The following is a 19824-nucleotide window of genomic DNA, read 5'->3' as shown; positions in this document are numbered from 1 at the left end:
CACCCTTCTGAGCCATGGCTTTAAAGTAGAGCCTCTGCTTCAAAGCAGAGACCTCTTGTCTTGCCTACTGCAGCTGCCTTTTAACTGTCCCCCTCCCCAGCCTGGATTGGGAGAGCCATGCAGTCTGTAGGCCTGATCCTGTCAGTCTTATGATCAGTAACTTCCCTGGTTCCCTGCCGAGATGTGGCACTGGAATCCTCCATAACGTGCCCCCAGACTGTCTTTCCGGCCTCATCTCCCCCTGTGTCCCTCACATATCCTTTACTCCAGCCAAACTGGCTTGCTTTCTGCTTTCTCCAGAAGTCTTCCAGGCTCTCACGTCTCTGCCTTTGCTTTTCTGTAATGCCATTTCCCACACAGACAGACTGGTTCATATGTGTCTTTCAAAGCCTATTATGGACTGGATTGTATCCCCCCAAATTCCTATGTTGAAGCTTAGCTTCCAGGGTGCTGGTATTTGGAGATGGGGCCCTTGGGATTTATTAGGGTTAAATGAGGTCATAAGGGTGGGGCTCTGGCCCCGCGGGATTGCTGTCCTTAGCAAAGAGAGAGCAACAGCACAGTACTGTCTCTGAGTGAGCACAGATGGAAGGCCGTGGAAGGACAGCGGGAAGGTGGCATCTGCAAGTTGGGGCGAGAGCTCTTGTCAGAAACCGAATTTGCCAGCACCTTGATCATGGACTCCAGCCTCCAGAACTGAGAGAAAATCAGTGCGGTTTAAGCCACCCAGATTGTGGCCTTTTGTTACGGCAGCTGGAGCAGGCTAAGACGAGGCCCCGCTGAATCCCATCTCTTCTCACTGTCCCCTCACTGTCCCTGCAGCACTGCCCCTCCCTTCCTGAGCACTTATCACAGGCTTCCTGAGGTTATTACTTTTGTTAGTTAATTTCCATCCCTAGCCTATCAGCAGTTTGAGGGCAGGGACCTCGTTTTGCTTATCCTAATCAGAGTGCCAGGTATTATATGTTTATTCAACTAATAACTGAATGAATGAAGTACACAGATACTCACCCCCTACTCCTTGCCAGTTGGCTGTTCGGCTGCGGAGAGCCCTTTTATGGCTGCTTTTCAGTTATTTCTGCTCCTGGTGATCACTTAACCTGATCTCTCCCAGGTGTTAACACGTGGAAGGGGTAAAGGACCCACGGTGTTATTTTTCCACCCTCATTATGCCTTGGTTTGCCTGAATGTGCAGCTTTCCCCAGCTCAGTTGGTGAGAGGAAAGGAATTGTTTTGGTAATAGCACAGAAGATAGCCGAGTCCAGGACCAGACCCAGCCCATAATGACAAGGAAAGAGAGCACACGTGCCCCTAAGTCTTCCTGGTATTGTCTGCTTCTAGGAATAGCCTCCAAGCCTCTGTCTTTGGACCCCAGCCTCCCAAAGGTTATGTGATGGAGAGAAGCGGCTCCCTAAGTGGGTGATGGTGGGGGGATTACATCTCTCGAGTTGAGCTGCTAGGAGCATAGCCCAGACAGCAGGGTGCCAAGGGGCACATCCAATTAGGCACCAGGACAGCTGGGCGGGGCCGGAGACACAGAGGTGCCGAGTCTACAGAGCAGGGACGTTGCCAAATCAGGCTGCTCCCCTGCCCTGCAGGTCTGATGCCTGCCTTGCCACGACTTTCATACCTCTCTCGCCTTTTTTCACTCAGATGCACTAAAGATGTTCCCTGATTTTTCACTAGTGGCTCCCTTTGCCTTTGCTTCCCCCAGGTCTTTGCATTTCTGTTTCCCCATCTTGCAGGTCTCAGCTCAAGTGCTGCTTGTCCCAAAGACCCTGTCTGTTTCCCCAACTTTTGTAGCCCTTCACAGTGCCATGTTGCCCCCGTCACTGTTTCTCTTCTCCACAGCACCTACTGCTGTCTGTAGTCATCATGTGCAGACAGAGAGTGACACAGAAGCAGAGCCCTTGCCTGTCGCTTTCCTGATATATCTGCAGTGGCAAGAACAGTGCCTGGCATACAGTTGGGGGGTAATAAATATTTGTTGGATGATCGAAAGAATGCAGAGTTGTTCGTTACGAACAGGGAGGCATCCGGTGTCTTAGAACTCTGTGCAGTGCGCGCCGGCCGCGTGTGCTGCTGGTGGGATGGTCCCTCGGAGGGGCTGGCGTGGCGCTTCTCCTGGGCGGGAATGCAGGGCCGTGCTCATGCCTGGCAGTGCCTAGTGATCAGCTTCCTGGGGCAGCATTTTTCCTCCTGAGTGCTTGATTTATTTCTAGCAGTATTGAGTTTCCATTTTTATTACAGCATCTGAAGCCTCTCATTAGATGCAGAAGGAAAATTTGGTGCGGTTCCAGATTTTTCTTTCGAAAAGGAGAAAGCTCTATCCTTGAATAGAAACTCACAGCTCTGCCTGAGCTAGAAGTGTTTTTGTCAGTCAGGAAGACCCTGAAGTTGTAGAAACCTTGTTTATATTCAAGGAATTAAAGTTACCCAGCATCACGACTGTGCTTCAGATATAAGTGAAAGTGGAAGTATTTTATAAAGAAAATAAGACTCGTCCTGGCTTCCACAGAAAAGAAACATTCTTTTTTCTTTTGGTACGTGTTCGTTGTTTCTGTGACCACACAGTCACGTCTGGCTTTGTAATTGAAATCGTTTGGGAATAGTTTTAAGATTGTTCAACTCTTCCATCACCGGCAGTTACCAAACTCTGTACCTGGATGTTTATCACCAAGGACTCTAATGATGTCACAATTAACTGTTACATGAATTGCACAGAGGCAACTTCATCTCCTAATGTTGGACTGGAATATTCGTAAGGCAGATTTGCCCTGACCTAGCATTCCAGGAGCCAGACCATAAACACTAACCTGTGGGACTCCACCTGCCTGGGTAGAGGAGAGAAGGGGCAGGCCATGGCCTCCCCGCTTAATCAGAGCGGTGTAGGTTTAGAGAGCAGGCAAGACACCAATCACCGACACCCTCCTGCCAAGAAAAGGTTAAAACGTCATATGTTTCCATAGGAATGCTGAAGTTTTTCCTTCATGCAGGCATTCAGGAAATGAAACCACAAGAAAGGCCAAGTCGAATTTCTTAATCCACCCCAAACAATGAAATCTGAAGTGTGGGTTTATGGTTGGAAAGTGACTGGGTAAAAATAGCACTGACTGACTCAACAAATCAGCGTCCTCCGGCTCCCAGAGCCACTGATGCATGCGGACTCTGCTCACAGATGCCCGTGCTTGGCTGGTCAGAGCCTGCCCTCCTTTGGGAAGGCAGGCCAGCAGGAGAATTCAGTCCCACTTTTGTCATCTCCTGCCTGGGTTCCCTGCTCTCTCCATACTCAATTTCAGAAGTTTCCAGTCCAGGCTCAGCAGTGTCCTTTGGCAGATGTGATTCGGAGGGAGGCCCCCTGGCTGCTTGGATGTTGGGTTTAGAGGGTCTCTGCATCTGGGGCAGTGACAGCTTTATTGCCTTCAGCCATCATTGTCCACAGGGGTACACAGTCACTCACCTGGCAGGAGGGGGGTTGCTCTTCCTCAGGCCACCTTCCTTGCCGCTGAGGGTTGACTGAACTTTCCCGTCTGTGATCTTGCGTCCTCATGTATCTCTAAGGCTGATCTTTCTTTTGGGGATTCCTCTAGGCCTGGAGCTCTGAGAATGCAACTTGGCCTCTGAGAGACTCATCCCAATAGACTTGAGGGTCTTTCTAAGCTGCTCAGGTACCCAAAGCACCTGCCATTTGCCTTGAACTTCCAAGATTTCCTTGGCAAGAGGAGTTGGGGAAAATGTAGCACAAATACAATTAGATAAATAACAGGAAAAAGAAACCAGTTGAGAGTAACTCCCAGCTTAGTGTTTGCTTTTTCTTTAAAAAATGCATTTGGAAACTCAGAAAACCACCTTGTGGTGAACTAGGAGGAAGGCAGAAGTTTCTAGATGGACTTGCCTTAGGAAAAAGATTATAAAAATGGGTAACTGGCCACCTTGAGAAGAATCTTAAAGTAACTTGAGGTCATGGCAAAATGCCTTACATGTGATCGACTTTGCCAGAAAATGGGTATTTTCTGTGAGGTAGTTAATTAATCCCTTTACAAATGTTTTTAATTTAAAAGCAATACATGTCCTTTTTGAAAAGATGGACAAGTATTTTAAAAATACACATTTTCTTCTAGTTGCATATGTGTGTGTGTGTATATATATATACACACACACATAAATATATAATACATTAGTGTATATTTGACATACTGATAACATTATAATTACAATATTAGATGTTTTAATATATTTATTTTTGTCATTACAAAAATACATACATATATATGGTAGGATATTTAGAATAGCATAAAGAAGAAATTTAAAATAATCTGTAATTCCACTATGGGGTGAGGGAATGTGGTAGCTGGTCCCCAAAGACAACCTCCTAAGGAGCCACGCCTCCCAGCGTTCACACCTGTGTGCAGCCCCCTCTCCTGGAATTTGGGTAGGCTCTGTAGCTTGTTTTTGGTGGATAAGACCCAGCGGAAGTGATGCAGCCTGACTTCTAAGCTCTGTGCAGTTTCAGCCTGGGTCTCTTGGAACACTTGTTCTTGGCAAGCTCCTTTTTGGAATCCAGCTGCCCTGCTGGGAGAAGCCAAGACCCCAGGGGGAGCCCACATGAAAGTGCTCTGGTTGACAGCCCCAGCTGGGCTCTTTGCCAACAGCCAGCATCAACCGCAAGCAAAATGTGTGATGTGGCCGTCCAGCCTGGCTGAGTCTTTGGAAGACTGTAGCCTCGGCCACCATCTCCCAGTGTCCATGTGGGAGACCCCAGCTGAGGACAGCCCAGCTGAGCCTAGCTGACCCACAGAACTGTAGGGGATAATCGTACACTGTTTTAAACCACTAAGTTTTGGGGTGGTTTGTTACGCAGCTACAGGTAACTGGCACAGGGTGTGGGATAGTTTCAAAGTAAACACGTTTAAAGGGAGTATGATGTGGCCAAATAGCTCAGACTGTAGGGCTAGAAAGGCCTGATGTGCATTCCTGCTCTGTCACTCTCTAGCTGTGTGACCTTAGGCAAGTTATTTCCGTTTGTTAAATGGAAATTGGGAGATTTAAAAGTATTCCAGCGTCTGGCACCCAGTAGGTACTAAGTAAGTATTAGTTTCCATATGGTCATGTTGAATAGTCATGGAGAATGGGTATAAGGAAACATTGGAAACAGCAGTGGCAGCAGCAGAGAATATATAATGAAAATGCTACTATATTTGGATATTTTGCGGCTATGAACAATGTCATTCATTTCTGAACCTCCTCCACACTTAACATAGTACTGGGCACACAGTAGGGACTATGGCTTGCTTGGCTTGGCATGGCTAAGGTCAACACAGTGAGGAGTATCTTCTGTGCCTAATATATCTGTGCTATTCTGAGGACAAGCAGTTGGGCTATGAGTGAGGGGAAAAGGCCACCTCTATTCAGTCACAAGGATGCAGGGCTGGGAGGGGTTGGGAGAGCATCTGCTCCAGTGCCCTTGTCTTTACAGTCTGGGAAAACTGATGTTCAGAGAAGAAGTGGCTCGTCCAAGGCCAGACACAGCGGCAGAGTCAGGCCTGTGAGCCAGGGCTGTAACCTAGCACCCTGCCTACTCACACTTGCCCAGAGTTCCTAAGTCCACATTTCATTAAATAAGGCAGAGCACATTTCATTACTTGTTTTAAAAAAACAGGGGATCAAAACTAACATCACCAATAATGGGATAAATTGACATGTTGTGCCTCCTGATAAGATGGAGTGAGAAGAACCCAGCGTCACTTCTGTGCTGTTCCTGACAAAGATGCATAACCTGAATCGAATCAGAAGGAAACGTTAGCAAACCCAAATTTAGGGAGATTTTACTAAATCATTGGCCTGTGCTCCTCAAATTGTCCCAGGTCCCAGAAGACAAGAAAAGACTAAGGAACTATTTCATATTGAAGATACATGACAACCATATGCCATCCTGGACCATAAATTTTCTTTTTGTTTTTGGACAATTGACAAATTTTGAATGGGGCTGTAGATTAAGTGGTAGTGATGTATTAATGTTAATTTCCTGGGTTTGATGGTTGTCCTGTTATGATGAGAGTGTCCTTGTTTGGTAGAAGTACCTACTAAAATATTTAGAGGTTAAATTTTTTTTTCTTTGCTTTCATCTGCAATGATGTCAATTTGGCATTATATTTTATGTCTTTAATTTAAAAATTAAAACAAATAATTTTATTTAATTAAAAACCAGAAACTAATGAAATGAAATTAAAATTAAAACAAGTGAATGAATCAATCAGTGCATAAGTACAATTTGGTAGAATCTTTTCAATTGTTGCGTCTGTGATGGGAACAATTTATAAAAAGGATTTCGAATGAAAATTGGAATCTGGACTCCCAGCATAGGGGCCAGTCTTTTGACTACTCCACATTCTTGGGTAATTCTTCTTAGATTCATGGTAGGAGGGGCTCCTCTTAACCTTGGTAAACAAGGATGAAAGCAATGAAACATAGACTGTATTTTGGATGGGAGAAAACTATAAAATGGGGACAATAAACCCTACTTGTAAGGATTAAATTAGGTAAAATATATAAAAATGAGCTAGCCCAGTACCTTGTTCCCAGGCATATGGGAACGTCATCATTTTATAGATGATGATAGATAGTTCATTTTATTTCTTACTGAAGTATGTATGGTTGATTTACGGTTTTATATTAGTTTCTGGTGTATAGCAAAGTGATTGAGTTATATATATGTGTGTGTATATATATGTGTGTGTGTATTCTTTTTCATATTCTTTTCCGTTATGGTTTATTGCAGGATATTAAATATAGTTCCCTGTGCTATACAGTAGGTCCTTGTTGGTTATCTATTTTATATACAGTAGTGTGTATCTGTTAATCCCAAACATCTAATTTATCTCTCCCTCCCCCCTTACCCTTTGGTAACCATAGGTGTGTTTTCTATGTCTGTGAGTCTCTTTCTGTTTTGGAAATAAGTTCATTTGTATCATATTTTACATTCCACATATAAGTGATCTCATATAATATTTGTCTTTCTCTTTCTGATTTACTTCACTTAGTATGATAATCTCTAGGTCTGTCCATGTTGCTGCAAATGGCATTATTTCATTCTTTTTTATGGCTGAGTAATATGCCATTGTATATATGTACCACATCTTCTTTATCCATTCATCTGTTGATGGGCATTTAGGTTGCTTCCATGTCTTGGCTACTGTAAGTAGTGCTGCTACGAACATTGGGGTGCATGGATCTTTTCGAATTAGAGTTTTCTCCAGAAATATGCCCAGGAGTGGGATTGCTGCATCATATGGCGACTCTATTTTAGTTTTTTAAGGCACCTCCATACTGTTCTCCATAGTGGCTGCACAAATTTGTATTCCCACCAACAGTGTAGGAGTGTAAATTTTTCCTTTGCTTTTCTCCCTCTGCAGCATTTGTTATTTGTAGACTTTTTTTTTGCGGTAACCGGGCCTCTCACTGTTGTGGCCTCTCGCGTTGCGGAGCACAGGCTCCGGACGCGCAGGCTCAGCGGCCATGGCTCACGGGCCCAACCGCTCCGTGGCATGTGGGATCTTCCCGGACCGGGGCACAAACCCGTGTCCCCTGCATCAGCAGGCGGACTCTCAACTACTGCGCCACCAGGGAAGCCCATTTGTAGACTTTTTGACGATGGGCATTCTGACAGGTGTGAGGTGGTACCTCACTGTAGTTTTGATTTGCATTTCTCTGATAATTAGTAATGTTGAGCATCGTTTCATGTACCTTTTGGCCATCTGTATGTCTTCTTTGGAGAAATGTCTATTTAGGTCTTCTGCCCATTTTTTTTTTATTATTGGGTTGTGTGGTTTTTTTGTTATTGAGTTGTATGAGCTGTTTGCATATTTTGGAAATTAAACCCTTGTCGGTAGCATCATTTGCAAATATTTTCTCTCAGTCTGTAGTTTGTCTATTCATTTTGCTATGGTTTCCATCTTTCTTTTTGTAATGTAGCATAAAAGTCAAAATAATGTAACATTTTCTCAGGAGGCAGGAAAACTGGAGAGCAATTTGACCATAGCCAAGTCAGTTTGCAAACCGTCACAGGTTTTCCTCCTGAAAAGACTAAAACCTTTTAATGATTTAGAAAGAAAAACAGATTTTTTTCTCCTGCTTCAAAAGGTAAGGGGATGGGTAGATCTTCACCTGTCTCAGAGAGGTATTTCTGGGTTCATAAAGTAGAGAAACTGGTTTTTCTCCTTGCAAGTTGCCATAATGTGGATTTCTGGGCACAAGGAATGATGGGGGCCTCTCTTTCCTCAACTCCTCCATGATGCCAGGGAGAAGTCAGGCGTGTGCCCGAGGGCAGGCTTTCTCCCCTTGGGGAAGTGTTGGCTCTTCTCTGCCTGATCCACTTTCCCTCCTGGTGTAAGCATCTCGGTGGTGCCCATCCCTCTCTTGCAGGTCCTCCCACTGTATCAGCTAGAGAGGATGCTGAAGGAGACCCACAGCCTTGAGTCTGAGGGTGGTGGTGAGCTGTAAGCCCCATTGGAGAAGGATGAGTCTGCTGGGTGAAAGGGACTCAGGCAGTTCAGCCCCAGGAAAGAGGGACGGATCCATTGTTCACAGCAGGAAGAACTGCTGCCCAAATCAGAAGCCTTTGTTTTTTGTGAAGTGAAAGAAGTGGCCAGGGTGCTGGGACCTTGAAAGCAAAACTGCCTGTGCTTGCTTAGGTGTTGTTGTCAGAGACCTGAAGGTCTCTGCTCTAGCGCACAGCCACGCAGTGTGCAGGAAGTGTGATTTCAGTGTCAGAATGGAACAAGGCGCCGGCCACACAAGAGGTTCACCACCGGAAACAGTGTTAGGAGATGCCAACGATCCTTGTGGGGCAGGGCCCAGGTGAGGCATCCTTCTCACAGAACTCCACGGGCATTACAGAGTTTTGGGGTGTGCTTCAGCTCGCGGGGGTCTGGGTTGGCGCTGGCTTGGCTCACCTTACTAGTGACCATGCCCAGATTTGAAGGCACATGTTGGGGCACAGGGCAAGGAGCCAGGCAGGGAGGGAAGTGAGAGGCAGGCGATGAAGGACAGGCATCCTTCACGATGGCATCCAGGACTGGCAGGCGCAGATCTCAGTAGGTAGGTAGGTAGGTAGGTAGGCGATGGTAGGCCATCACGGAACAGGTGAGGGCTGAGCAACGGTCTGGAAGGTGAGCAGACAGGCATCCAGGCAGGAACACGCTAGTGGCTCCACTGCAGCCACAGGGACTTTGTGAACAAGGAAAAAGAGTCTGGACGTGGGTCAGATGATGTGGACTTAGTTCCTGTGTTGCCATTATTGACCATGTGACCTTAGCGAAACCTAATCTCTTTGAGCCTCTACTTCTTCACCTCCAGAGTGGGTGGAATGAATACTTGCTTGCTGTGGAACTGCTAGTTGCTGCTCTATTCTCTCCTTTTTCATTTTTAACTGAATCCCATTTATTTGGGAGCAGCATTATGCCCAGTAAAAGAATATATTCCACAGCTTCCCTTGCAGCTAGGTGTGGCCATGTGACTAAATTTTGTCTGGTGTGATATAAGAAGAATTGTTAAGGACTTCCAGGAAGGTTGCCTAAAAGGTCTGCCTTATTGCAGGGGGCAAAGAAGAAGGAGGGCCTTTCCTCCTTCCTCCTTTCTGTTGCCTGGAATGCAGCCAGGTTGGCTGGAGCATCAGTAGCCATCTTGAACCATGAGGTGACCTTGAGGATGGAAACCAGACCTAGGATAGCAGAATGAAAAGGTAGAAGGAGCCTGGACCCTTGATAACTTCACAAAGCAGCCATCCCATCCCTGGATGGCTTAGCTATGGTCTTATGTGTGTTTAAACCATTGTTACTTTAGGTCTTCTGCTATGTGCAGTTGGACCCAACCCACAGAGATGCACCTGCCCCCTAGGGTTGTTGTAAAGATTAAATGAGCCAAAGCATGGGAAAGAGTTTTGTGATCTGGGAACATCGCTGTGTGCTGTAAAATATAAGGAATCAGTCCTGTTATTGTCATTGTCATCTGAGTGAACCGAAGCGGGCGGGGGGTGCTGGCCAGGCCCAGGGACAGGAGCGTGTGTCCGGGCGGAGCTTGGGGATGAGGAACTGCGAGGCAATGGGACAAAACCTTTGTTAGTTTCCCTAATTCTGAATGGAATCTGTGGGTCTGGGGTAGGTTCAAATGCCAGCGCAGAGGAAGAGAGTGGCTGGAAGATGGAAAGAGAGAGGGCAGATGGGATTAGAAGCAAGAGCCACACACTTCCAGTAAAAACCTCAGAATGAGGAATTTGCAAAGTCCTGCTTTGACCGTTTGGGCAGACCCATGGTAACTGCTGTATCGCTATTTCCAGAAAATACCTATTAATTCTGCTTTCTACAGCTGCCATCCCTAGGGGTCCGTGAAAAAAGCCGTGAAAAGAGCAGAGACCAGGCATAGACTCCGTGTTGGTGAACAAAGTCGCAGTGTGGTCCTGCCCCCAACAGGAAGGAGAGTTTACACCAGAGACAAGAAATAAAGTCTATAGCAGACATCAGAGAGCTGTAAGCTGTGGAGAGGCCAGCAGGGACCATGGACATCCATACCATAGAAATGAAAGAAAGGGGGATATTCTGCTGTTCTGCTTTTCAAGTCTAAAATTCAATTTCCCCAGCATATTGAACTTCATAAAGAAGTACATGAGCTGTAATTTCATGTTGGCAATATAAGTGAGAGGAAAATTGAGGCTGGGTGTTTTATGTGTTGTCTTCTTATATATGTTCCTGAAGTTTTTCAGCCAAGTTCAAAATAAATTCTGTCCTATCCTAAAGGATATGATTTATACCAAGTCACAGAAGGTGCTAAGGATGAGGGAGGAGACTCCCGTTGCACTGTTGCTGAAGGGAAAACCGTGTCTTTTCATAATACCTTGTCTTGTCCACAAAACAGGAGCTGATAGTTGTAAAAAATGTTACCGCTGAGCCATAGCTAACACTCCACGCTTAATTTTGAGAGGGTTGAGTAGGGCTAGAAGAAAGAATTTGCTTTGTAGTTAATACATAAAACTGACTCTGGTCATTAATTTCAACCTCTTGGCCCCAAAGCCTTTCACCAGAGCTGCTAACAGGTTGTATTAATCACTCTTGTGAACTCAGTTTCCTTTCCCTTCCCCTCCTCCCCCAGGGGAGGGGCCGGCTGCTGATGTGGAAAGCATAGATTAGCCTGGGGGACTTCCTGGCTGCGCTGAGCCTGCAGACCCGAGCACTGCTGTATCCTGGCCATCCAGGGACCTGCAAGGCAGGGAAGCGCGGGGCTTCCGAGCAAGTGTGAGGCTTCAGAACTTCCTTTCGACTTAATTTTGTGGCATGAAACCTCTTTTTCCTGAAACTTCTCCATTGGCCCTTGCTCAATGAAAGGGTACCCCAGTAGTCTTCAAGTTCCTTGAGGGTGGGGGCCTTGAGGGAAGTGGCTGTGGGAAAGCCCAGCTCTGCCCATGGGAAACCCAGTCTCTGCCTGAGATGCTCTGCAGCTGTCTGGTATTTTTGCTCTTGGTGTGGCAGCATTTCTTGTTTTTAAAGATAACGGAATTTGAAAAGGGACTTCAGAGATGTCTGAAGGGTTTTCTCAGAAACCCGTATGAGGCAAATCTGTGCTTGCTCTCAACTCTGACGCTTCCTTGCCAGGTTGTCCTAGGTGAGTCGCCAAAACTCTCTGAGCCTCAACTTCCTCATTTGAAGATGGGGGGTCCTGATACCCACCCAGCAGAGCAGAGTGGAGGTTCGTGCGCTGGGTCAGTAGCTGTAAAGCCCCAGCAATGGGCCTGGCACAGACACACTCTCTCTGCTCCGAGGGAAGGAGCGTTTCTGAGCAGGCTGGAGGAGCCCCTTGGACGCTTGGCATGTTCCACTGTGTTCCTTCGTGCCAGCTATTCCCACAGTTAGCCAGCTGTCCTGCAGCTGGGCCTTGCACGGGGAAGGGAATGGAGAAGCCCAGCTGGGAGGCGACCCAAGTTCCCTGTTGGATGTGAGAACCGCCCCGGCGCATTCCACCCTCGGACCTCCTCGGGGACACAGCTTGGGTCTGTGCAGTGGAATGGCGGGCCCTCCGTCACACCCAGCCTGAAACCCTCTAGCAGGAAATGCTGGGCTGGTGTGGCTGGTGTGGCACGTCGGGACTGTCTCCTCCCGGGTCAGGAGCCTCTTACCCTTAGAGGAAGTCTCCACCCCTTTCAGGTGCCCTTTGGGTCCTACAGGCCAGAGGTGCTGCTGAGCAGCAATTAACAAGCTCCAGATGATGATAAAGCAGGTGGCAAATTGCTGCGATCTCGCCAAGCAGACTATGAGAAAGTGAGCTCCCTCTCTAAGCAGCTGCTTCCAGGTCCTCAGCCTCGTGATGCCCCGCATTGCTTGGAGCTGTCATCATTTCCCTTCCTCCCCAAGCCCCCTCCGGGTTAGTGGAAAGCTTGGGCTGATGTTCAGAGGTGAGGGCCTTCTAATGTTTTATAAATATTTATCTCTGGGAAGCTCTGATGCTCTTTCAAAACACAAAGGGGGAGAAGGTGCTTGCATGGTTCATCTGCCCCTGGAGAAGGCCCGTCTGCTGCCCAGGATGGGGGGCTCAGTGCTCACCTAAGTGAGTCTTACCTTCTCATCATTTCCTGACCTATTATGTTTTGTGTTGTTTTGTGTGTGTTAAGATGTGTCTGTGGTTTCTGGGGATAGGAGAAGGGAGGGGAGAGGAAAGGAGGTTTTTTTCAATCCTTTTGTTTGTTTGGGGGTATCCTTAATTACTCACTCCGGATTGTAATTCCATCCATGGTCAGATGACATGCCTTGTGGCTGGTTTAATTGGAGGCTGATGATGAGCTGTCTCAAGCCTCTTTCCATCGGGAAATGTTGGCTTGGGAACCTCCCAGCTGGTTTTAAGGCCGTGGACATTGCCTTCGGCAGTGCACTTGTGCGGAGGCATCAACCCTACAGCCCAGCCAGGCTGGTGCTCAGGGCCTCAGACACAGCAGCGGGGGTGGGCTTTCTGAACCCCAAGAGCAATCACCCGGGCAGTTGGAACCTCCTTAGTGCCATCCAGGGTCAGGGCGGTGATGATGGTAATGGGGATTTGAAGGTCTTGAAAGCGCATTTTGAGCCGGCACTTGGGATCTTGTCTTTCCTTTTCCAACTTGTTCGAACCGAGTGGCACCATGTTGTCAGCCTGAAACTGGAGCATGAGAGGACGAGGCGCGCTGACCTCCTCTTGTGAAGACGGAGCCACATTTTTTACTTTATCCCCTGGAGTTGAAGCTCAAGAGGAAGTATGTCTTAGACCAGAAAGCCCACCTCGGTCCTGAGCATCTTTTCCCAGTTTGAGTTGACATACTTCAGTGGATCCTATCTTGTGATCACACATTCACCAGTCCTGTGTGAACCCTGAACCACCTTCTATACCTTGTAGGCAGCAATTCTTGCATTTCCTGAAATAGCCCAGGTCAACTTTTCTGAGCTCTTGCCAAGCTATTGTCCTCCGTGGAAGCTCCGGCTGCTGAGCCATGAGGTGGGAATGCCGGAAGCTCTTCCAGGTTCCATCGTTTACCAAGAGGCCTGGGCAACCAGCATCAGGGAGTTGAACTCACCTGAGGAGGTTGACCAGCCACAAGTGTGTTCCTCAAATACCAGGTGCACACACAGGTCTCTTCCTAACACGTGAGCCAAGCTTCCTTCTACCTGAGAACGTGACCTAGGCACACACTGATACTTCAGTTCTTGCTTTTGTGATTTAAACACGTCTGTGAGAAGATTTTCAGCCTGAGGGGCTGGTCGGAATGCCCCTCACCCAACTGATTGAATGTAGCAGCAGACACATTCCTGGGAATGCACAGGTCTGCCTAGAACAGAGGATGGTGGGCACAGGGAGGACATTGCTTGGTTGCTGGTCGCTGTGGCTCTCGCACGGGGCGCTTAGCTTGAGTCCCCATGGGTGGCTCTGAGATGCTAAGTCAGGTTCCTGCCTCCCTTTGAATTTAGCACAGCTCAAGGTGTGTTCTTAGAGGAATGTAAAGATTTGTTTGTTTTTTTAACATCTCTGCCTGAGGTTAATGTGAGAATACGGAGAGCCATTTTCCCGTTTCCAAAAGTTGACTACAAACTGTGTGGGTCATGGAAGTCTTTCTTTCCTTTGGCTACTACTTATTAATCTGCAGGTTTACATGTTCATGGGTAATTTGCGGATCCTCCATGAGCTAGTTGTGTTGGGTGCCTGACAAGTCTTGTGCACAACCCTTTGGGCCATTACACAATATCTTCTGCTCCCTAGGGGTTCATGGTCCATGCTGCGAGTGGGTGGTGGCAGGGGGGCTAGGTAACATGAGACCATTGGCTAGGGAGTCAGAAGACCTGAGTTCTGGGATCAGCTTGGCCACTTAGCTGGACTGTGTAATCCCTGGCAAGTCCTTCTGCTTCTTTGGTCCTCGGTTTCCCTATCTGTAAATGGGTATATTGGCCTCAGTTATTATCAGGTTCCCTTTTCAAATGCATTATCCTAGATTATTCTGTCCACTACCTTTTCTGTTTCCTTCTCATGGGATTGTGACATGGCGGACATTCAACCAGCCTGAGATGCGAGACATTTTTTTGCGTTTTGTAGACTACTACTCCTCCTTTTGCTCAAACATTCTCCCCAGTGCTTTATAGATTTCATCTCCTCTTTTCTTTGGGAGCAGTTATCTCATTCATTTATTCCTTACATTTCAGTGGTCTTACTTGCTGTCATTACAGCTGTCCTCCCACCAGCATCTTCTCTGGGCCATCACTGTGGCTGCTACTTCCACATATCAACCTTGTTTCATCCTCAAAACAGTCTTTCAGCATTATGTATAAAACGCGCCGGATGTAGTTCCCACAGAAATGACTATATCAAGGACCAGAGGAACAGGGCCCTTTAAAACATCTCATCCTAATGAATTCCAGCCTTCCTGGTAAGCATCTTCCTCTTTTCAGCAGCGACATTTACAACTTGGCATCTTATTTCACAATTACATAAAAGGATAACTGTCTGGACAGATGCCTGCGTGTTAGTGCAGGCTGTGCTGGGAGCTGTCGGCCTCCCTGAACAGAAGGGAGTGTCCTCCTGCCTCAGCCTGAAAGTTGACAACTGGGTCAGTCCTTTCCCATTGGTGTGAAGGGGTCACTTCATGCTGGAGCTGCTGCCTCTTTCCTTCCTAATCAGTTAACCTTGTGTGGCGAAGGCTCTCTCTCGAAAGAAGTCTTCCCAAGCTTAAGCAAATCCTTCCTGAAAGGTCCTTTACCAAGGAGGAGTTATAAAAAATATTAAAGCATCTCAAAGTTCTGTGTCTTAGGGCTGCACGTCACCTTTCCAAGGTCACTCCCAGCCAGTGCCTAAAGGTCTGGGAAAGTGCTCAGATTTACTGAGGGGCATATTAAGACAAGGCCAGGCTCTGCCCAAATGCATTAGCTGGTCTCCTCAAGAGAATCTGATGTCCTTGAGCTCGGCCCTCTGCCCAGGTCCTGTCCAGGCAGGCCAGGGAAGGAGGTATTCGGGTTGCTTCAGGCAGATTAAGTAGGATTTAGATGATCTTGAAAGACCAGAGAGTACACATAGCACATGGTAAGCTTTCAAGGAAGAATGACTGATTGACAGACCGCATGGCCCCTCGATCAGGAATTTCTCTAATTATACTGAAATTACCGCTTTTATATAGAGGGCTTCCTCATAATTCTCATCTGACCAGGCTGTCGCTCTGCTTTTTGTCTATCAACGTCTTTGGCACTTCTCCGTGCTCCCAGGCCTCCTGTGTGGGTAGCGGTGGAGCTAAAACTTACCTCCCAGGAGCTCCTCTCCCGTCACAAGCAGAATCAGAGTCTACTGGGAAGAGCATGCTGGGCTTTCAAGTCAAGCAGACCTGGGTTCAGATCCCAGCTCCGAGACTTGTTGGTTGTGGGACCTTGGGCTATTGTTTTTAACCTTTCTAAGCCTCTGGTTCTTCATTTAAACATGGGAATAACTCCACTTAACATGTCGGGTGGTTATGAGAAATAAAACTGTTGCCTGTATAATAATACCAGACACTTATAAACCACTCAGAGAAAGGGTGCTTCTTATGTGGCATTCGCTGATATTATTGGAAGTACTCCCAGGGCCGTGAGGATGAGAGTTCCCTTTCATAGCCCTGACGGTGCCACAGAACTACCACCATACTTCCTTGAGGCCTCCCATCTCCAGGTCAAACACCCTTTTGTCCCTCACCATCCCCACCCCCGGCGATGATGTGATTTCTCTGTTTGGGATGATGGTGCCATTCTGTCCCTGTCTCATGAGGGCTCTGCTCTACCGTGTGTGAGAGCTGCCTGAAACCCTGGATTTGGGAGCTCTGGACGCAGGAGATGGACTGAAAGAGAGAAATGGCTGGAGGGGTGTGTGCGGTGGGGCCTCCCCGTCATGACTTCTTGATGGCTGCAACTCATGCCTGGACACTCTCTCCTGGGACACAGTGGGCTTCCCTAAGGTCACCATCAGGTTCCTTACCTCTGTTCTCCAGGGCCACCTCTGAGAGCAGCAGGGGCCCCGAGACTCCACCTTGTGGCCTGTTTCTCTTCTCCTTCCCGGTTTAGGGCAGCGTCTAGGAGGCAGCCACGTCAGCACATGGGCTTGCTGACCTCCAGGCTCCTGGCTCATCACCCTTCGTGGTTTCTAGGTAGTTGTGATTATTGTCTTTAGTGCAGGAGGGGAAGTGGCAGTTTTGCTCACATTTACGTGTGGGGTGGGCAGTGTGAAGGCAGGCAGGCCGCCGGGTCCGAACTGGCCTGGGGCCCATTCTCATCTACCCCCTTTCCACAGGGGCCCAAGAAGCAGCCTGCTCCCCTCTGGCCTGGGTAGCTGGATTCTCACCTACTGGCACTTTTTTTTTTCCAGAAAGCTCATATGGGATATCAATTACTGATTTGTTTCTGCATCACAAAGGAAAGTGGAACAGAGACAAATGAATCAGTTTTCTTGAATCATGAGCTGTGATTTCTTCATAAACTAATCTAGAGAATGACTGTTGAATTCCACAAACGTTCCTGAGTATTTACTGAATGCCAAGCCCCGCACTATGAGTGGACGGAGGCCAAGATGCCGAAGATGGGGTCCCTGTCTTCAGGGGGCTTCCACGGGCAGTGGGTCCTGACAGCGCCGTGCTCTGCAGCTGGGCCGCCGTGAAAGGGTGGTGGAGAGTTGAGGGGGGAGCCCGGCATTCTGGGTAGGTGGTGCTGTTACCTCACTGCTCCTTGCCTGCCCAAGTCCCCTTCTTCCGTTCAGTCTTCCTCAACTGCCTCAGGCTCTAGTGAGTGTTCCCTACTCTCCAGACCCTGGGTTCCTGTGGTGCCTACAGCCTGGATGACGTTTCCCACCTGTTATCTCGTCTTCTCGGCATCACAGCCTCATGAGGCACACTGTATCATCTGCACTAACAAATGAAAAAACTAAGGTTTAGAGAAGTGAAATAATTTCCCCAGGGTCACAGAATTAATCAGCAGCAGAACTGGAATCTGCTCCCTTGTGGTCTGATTCCCAGGCCAGGCCTTCTCTTAATACTACTCTTTCTCCTTCATCACTTAACCCTCTTCCACGTCACGTCAGCACTAGGTCCCCCCTTACTGTTTTCGTTCACCTGAGTGTCCCTCCCTGAGGGCAGGGCCCAGTCAGCTTGGTGTGTGGTCCCCTGCTGCCACCACTGGCCCAGGAGCTCAGACAGTCCTGTTGGATGAAGGATGGAGAATGATCTCAGCGCCTCTCTCCTCCCTTCTCGCCCCTGAGTCATCTGGGGGCAACGGAAGCAAACAGCTCTTAAGAGCCAGGTGATTGTGAGAGTCGGTCTGTCTAATTATAGCTCAGTTAGTCTTTCAGACAGTGGATTAAAAACATAACAGTAGGCCTGGCGCGGCCCGAAGGCCCAACTGCCCATGGCAGTTTGGCCTGCCATGTTCCTCTCCGTGGTGCTCTGGGCCCGCGCAGCTGGCTTCGCTGCCCAGTGGGGAAGACATATAAGGAATCTGCATAAGACAGCTGTGCAGAATGGAGCCGGAGAGAACTCCAGCTCTCTGGAGCTCTTATTTGTGCAGAGAGATACTCCTGAGAATAACCCAGATGCTCCATTTGATTTCACACCGGAAAACTGTAAGAGGATGGAGGCCATTGTAAAAAACTACCCAGAAGGGCAGAAAGCAGCAGCTGCGCTTCCAGTCCTGGATTTAGCCCAAAGACAGAATGGATGGCTGCCCATCTCTGCTATGAACAAGGTTGCAGAAGTTTTACAGGTACCTCCAATGAGAGTATATGAAGTAGCAACTTTTTATACAGTGTATAACCGAAAGCCAGTTGGAAAACATGTCAAGTCTGCACTACTACGCCTTGCGTGCTTCCCTTGCGGGCCTCGTAACTCCGACAGCATACTGGAGGTCATTCAGAAAAAGCTTGGTATAAGGGTTGGAGAGACTACACCAGACAAACTTCTCACTCTTACAGAAGTGGAATGTTCAGGGGCCTGTGTAAACACACCAATGGTTCAAATAAATGACAGCTACTTTGAGGATCTGACACCTAAGGATATTGAAAAAATTATTGATGAATTCAAGGCTGGCAGAATCCCAAAACCTGGGCCAAGGAGTGGACGTTTCTCATGTGAGCCAGCCGGAGGTCTTACCTCTTTGACTGAACCACCTAAAGGACCTGGCTTTGGTGTGCAAGCACGCCTTTAATTTATATTCAACTGTAAATATGTCACTGGAGAAATAAAATACGAATCTCCTATCTACATAGACTTTTTATATTATTTGTTCATTTCCGTCTGTGTACACCTTGCTTGTAACGTAGCAACCTGCAGTTGTAAGTGCCACGTCAGAACTTCAGAGCACCATTTTAGTCGTCTGCTGTCTTTGGCTAACTATGAACACATTATTCCATAAGCTAGTTAACAGTTATTTCAATATTACCCATTTTCAACTGCCCCTTCACTTTTTTTTTTTTTTTGGCGATACACGGGCCTCTCACTGTTGTGGCCTCTCCCGTTGCGGAGCACAGGCTCCGGACGCGCAGGCTCAACGGCCATGGCTCACGGGCCCAGCCGCTCCGCGGCACATGGGATCCTCCGGACGGGGGCACGAACCCGTGTCCCCTGCATCGGCAGGCGGACTCTCCACCACTGCGCCACCAGGGAAGCCCGCCCCTTCACTTTTATCAGTAATATTAGGTTATTGTGAAGTAAAAATTCTATCAAATTTCAAATACATTTTGCTCTCCCATCTTTAGTCGTAGCCAAGTCTTAAGTTAATATGATATTTCTATAAACCTTATTTGTCAGTGTTCTCTTTAAACATTTTTATATTTACGGCACACAATTGTTACTGTAATTTCAACTGGTAAATGACACATCAAGCAGACTGTAGGTGTGACGAGGACAGGGTAGTTGTCTCTAGAAGTACTGTTTATCATTTTTAAAGAAGGAAGGTACAAAACAAAACCTGACCCTGCAAGTATACAAAAACTAATTGGGGGAGGAAACTGGAAGTGGAACTTGAGTTGGAAAGTTCGGTGGATATGGGAAATATACTCCTCAGCTGAATGCATATTACAACTTAGAAGAAAGAATAAAACCCTTTGTGTACAATGTCCAGTTCAAGAAACTAGATATGAGTTTTACAAGCTGGAATAAAAAATGAACAGCCAGCTTTAATTCAGGGATAGATCTAAACTAATCCAGTTGTTCCAGGATTTCTCAGAGTCACTGTTTGGGCCTTGATTTTATGACAGACTAGTAACTATGATGCTTATGAATATGATTATTTTTAAGACTGTCTTTAAAAACTAGTTTTTGAG

At 47.4% G+C, this 19824-nt stretch overlaps 1 protein-coding gene and 1 pseudogene across 2 annotated transcripts in view; both read left to right on the top strand.

Annotated features, from left to right (window-relative positions):
• Positions 1-19824, top strand: part of XXYLT1 (xyloside xylosyltransferase 1) — a 189160-nt gene that overhangs the window by 92927 nt on the left and 76409 nt on the right. The gene's annotated exons all lie outside the window — the stretch shown is intronic.
• On the top strand, positions 17922-18757 carry LOC137224493 (NADH dehydrogenase [ubiquinone] flavoprotein 2, mitochondrial pseudogene; annotated as a pseudogene).

This window comes from Pseudorca crassidens, chromosome 5 (assembly GCF_039906515.1).
Source record: "Pseudorca crassidens isolate mPseCra1 chromosome 5, mPseCra1.hap1, whole genome shotgun sequence".
Lineage (NCBI taxonomy): Eukaryota > Metazoa > Chordata > Mammalia > Artiodactyla > Delphinidae > Pseudorca > Pseudorca crassidens.
Note: the sequence above shows the minus strand (reverse complement) of the source record. Positions and strands in the feature narration are given on the sequence as shown.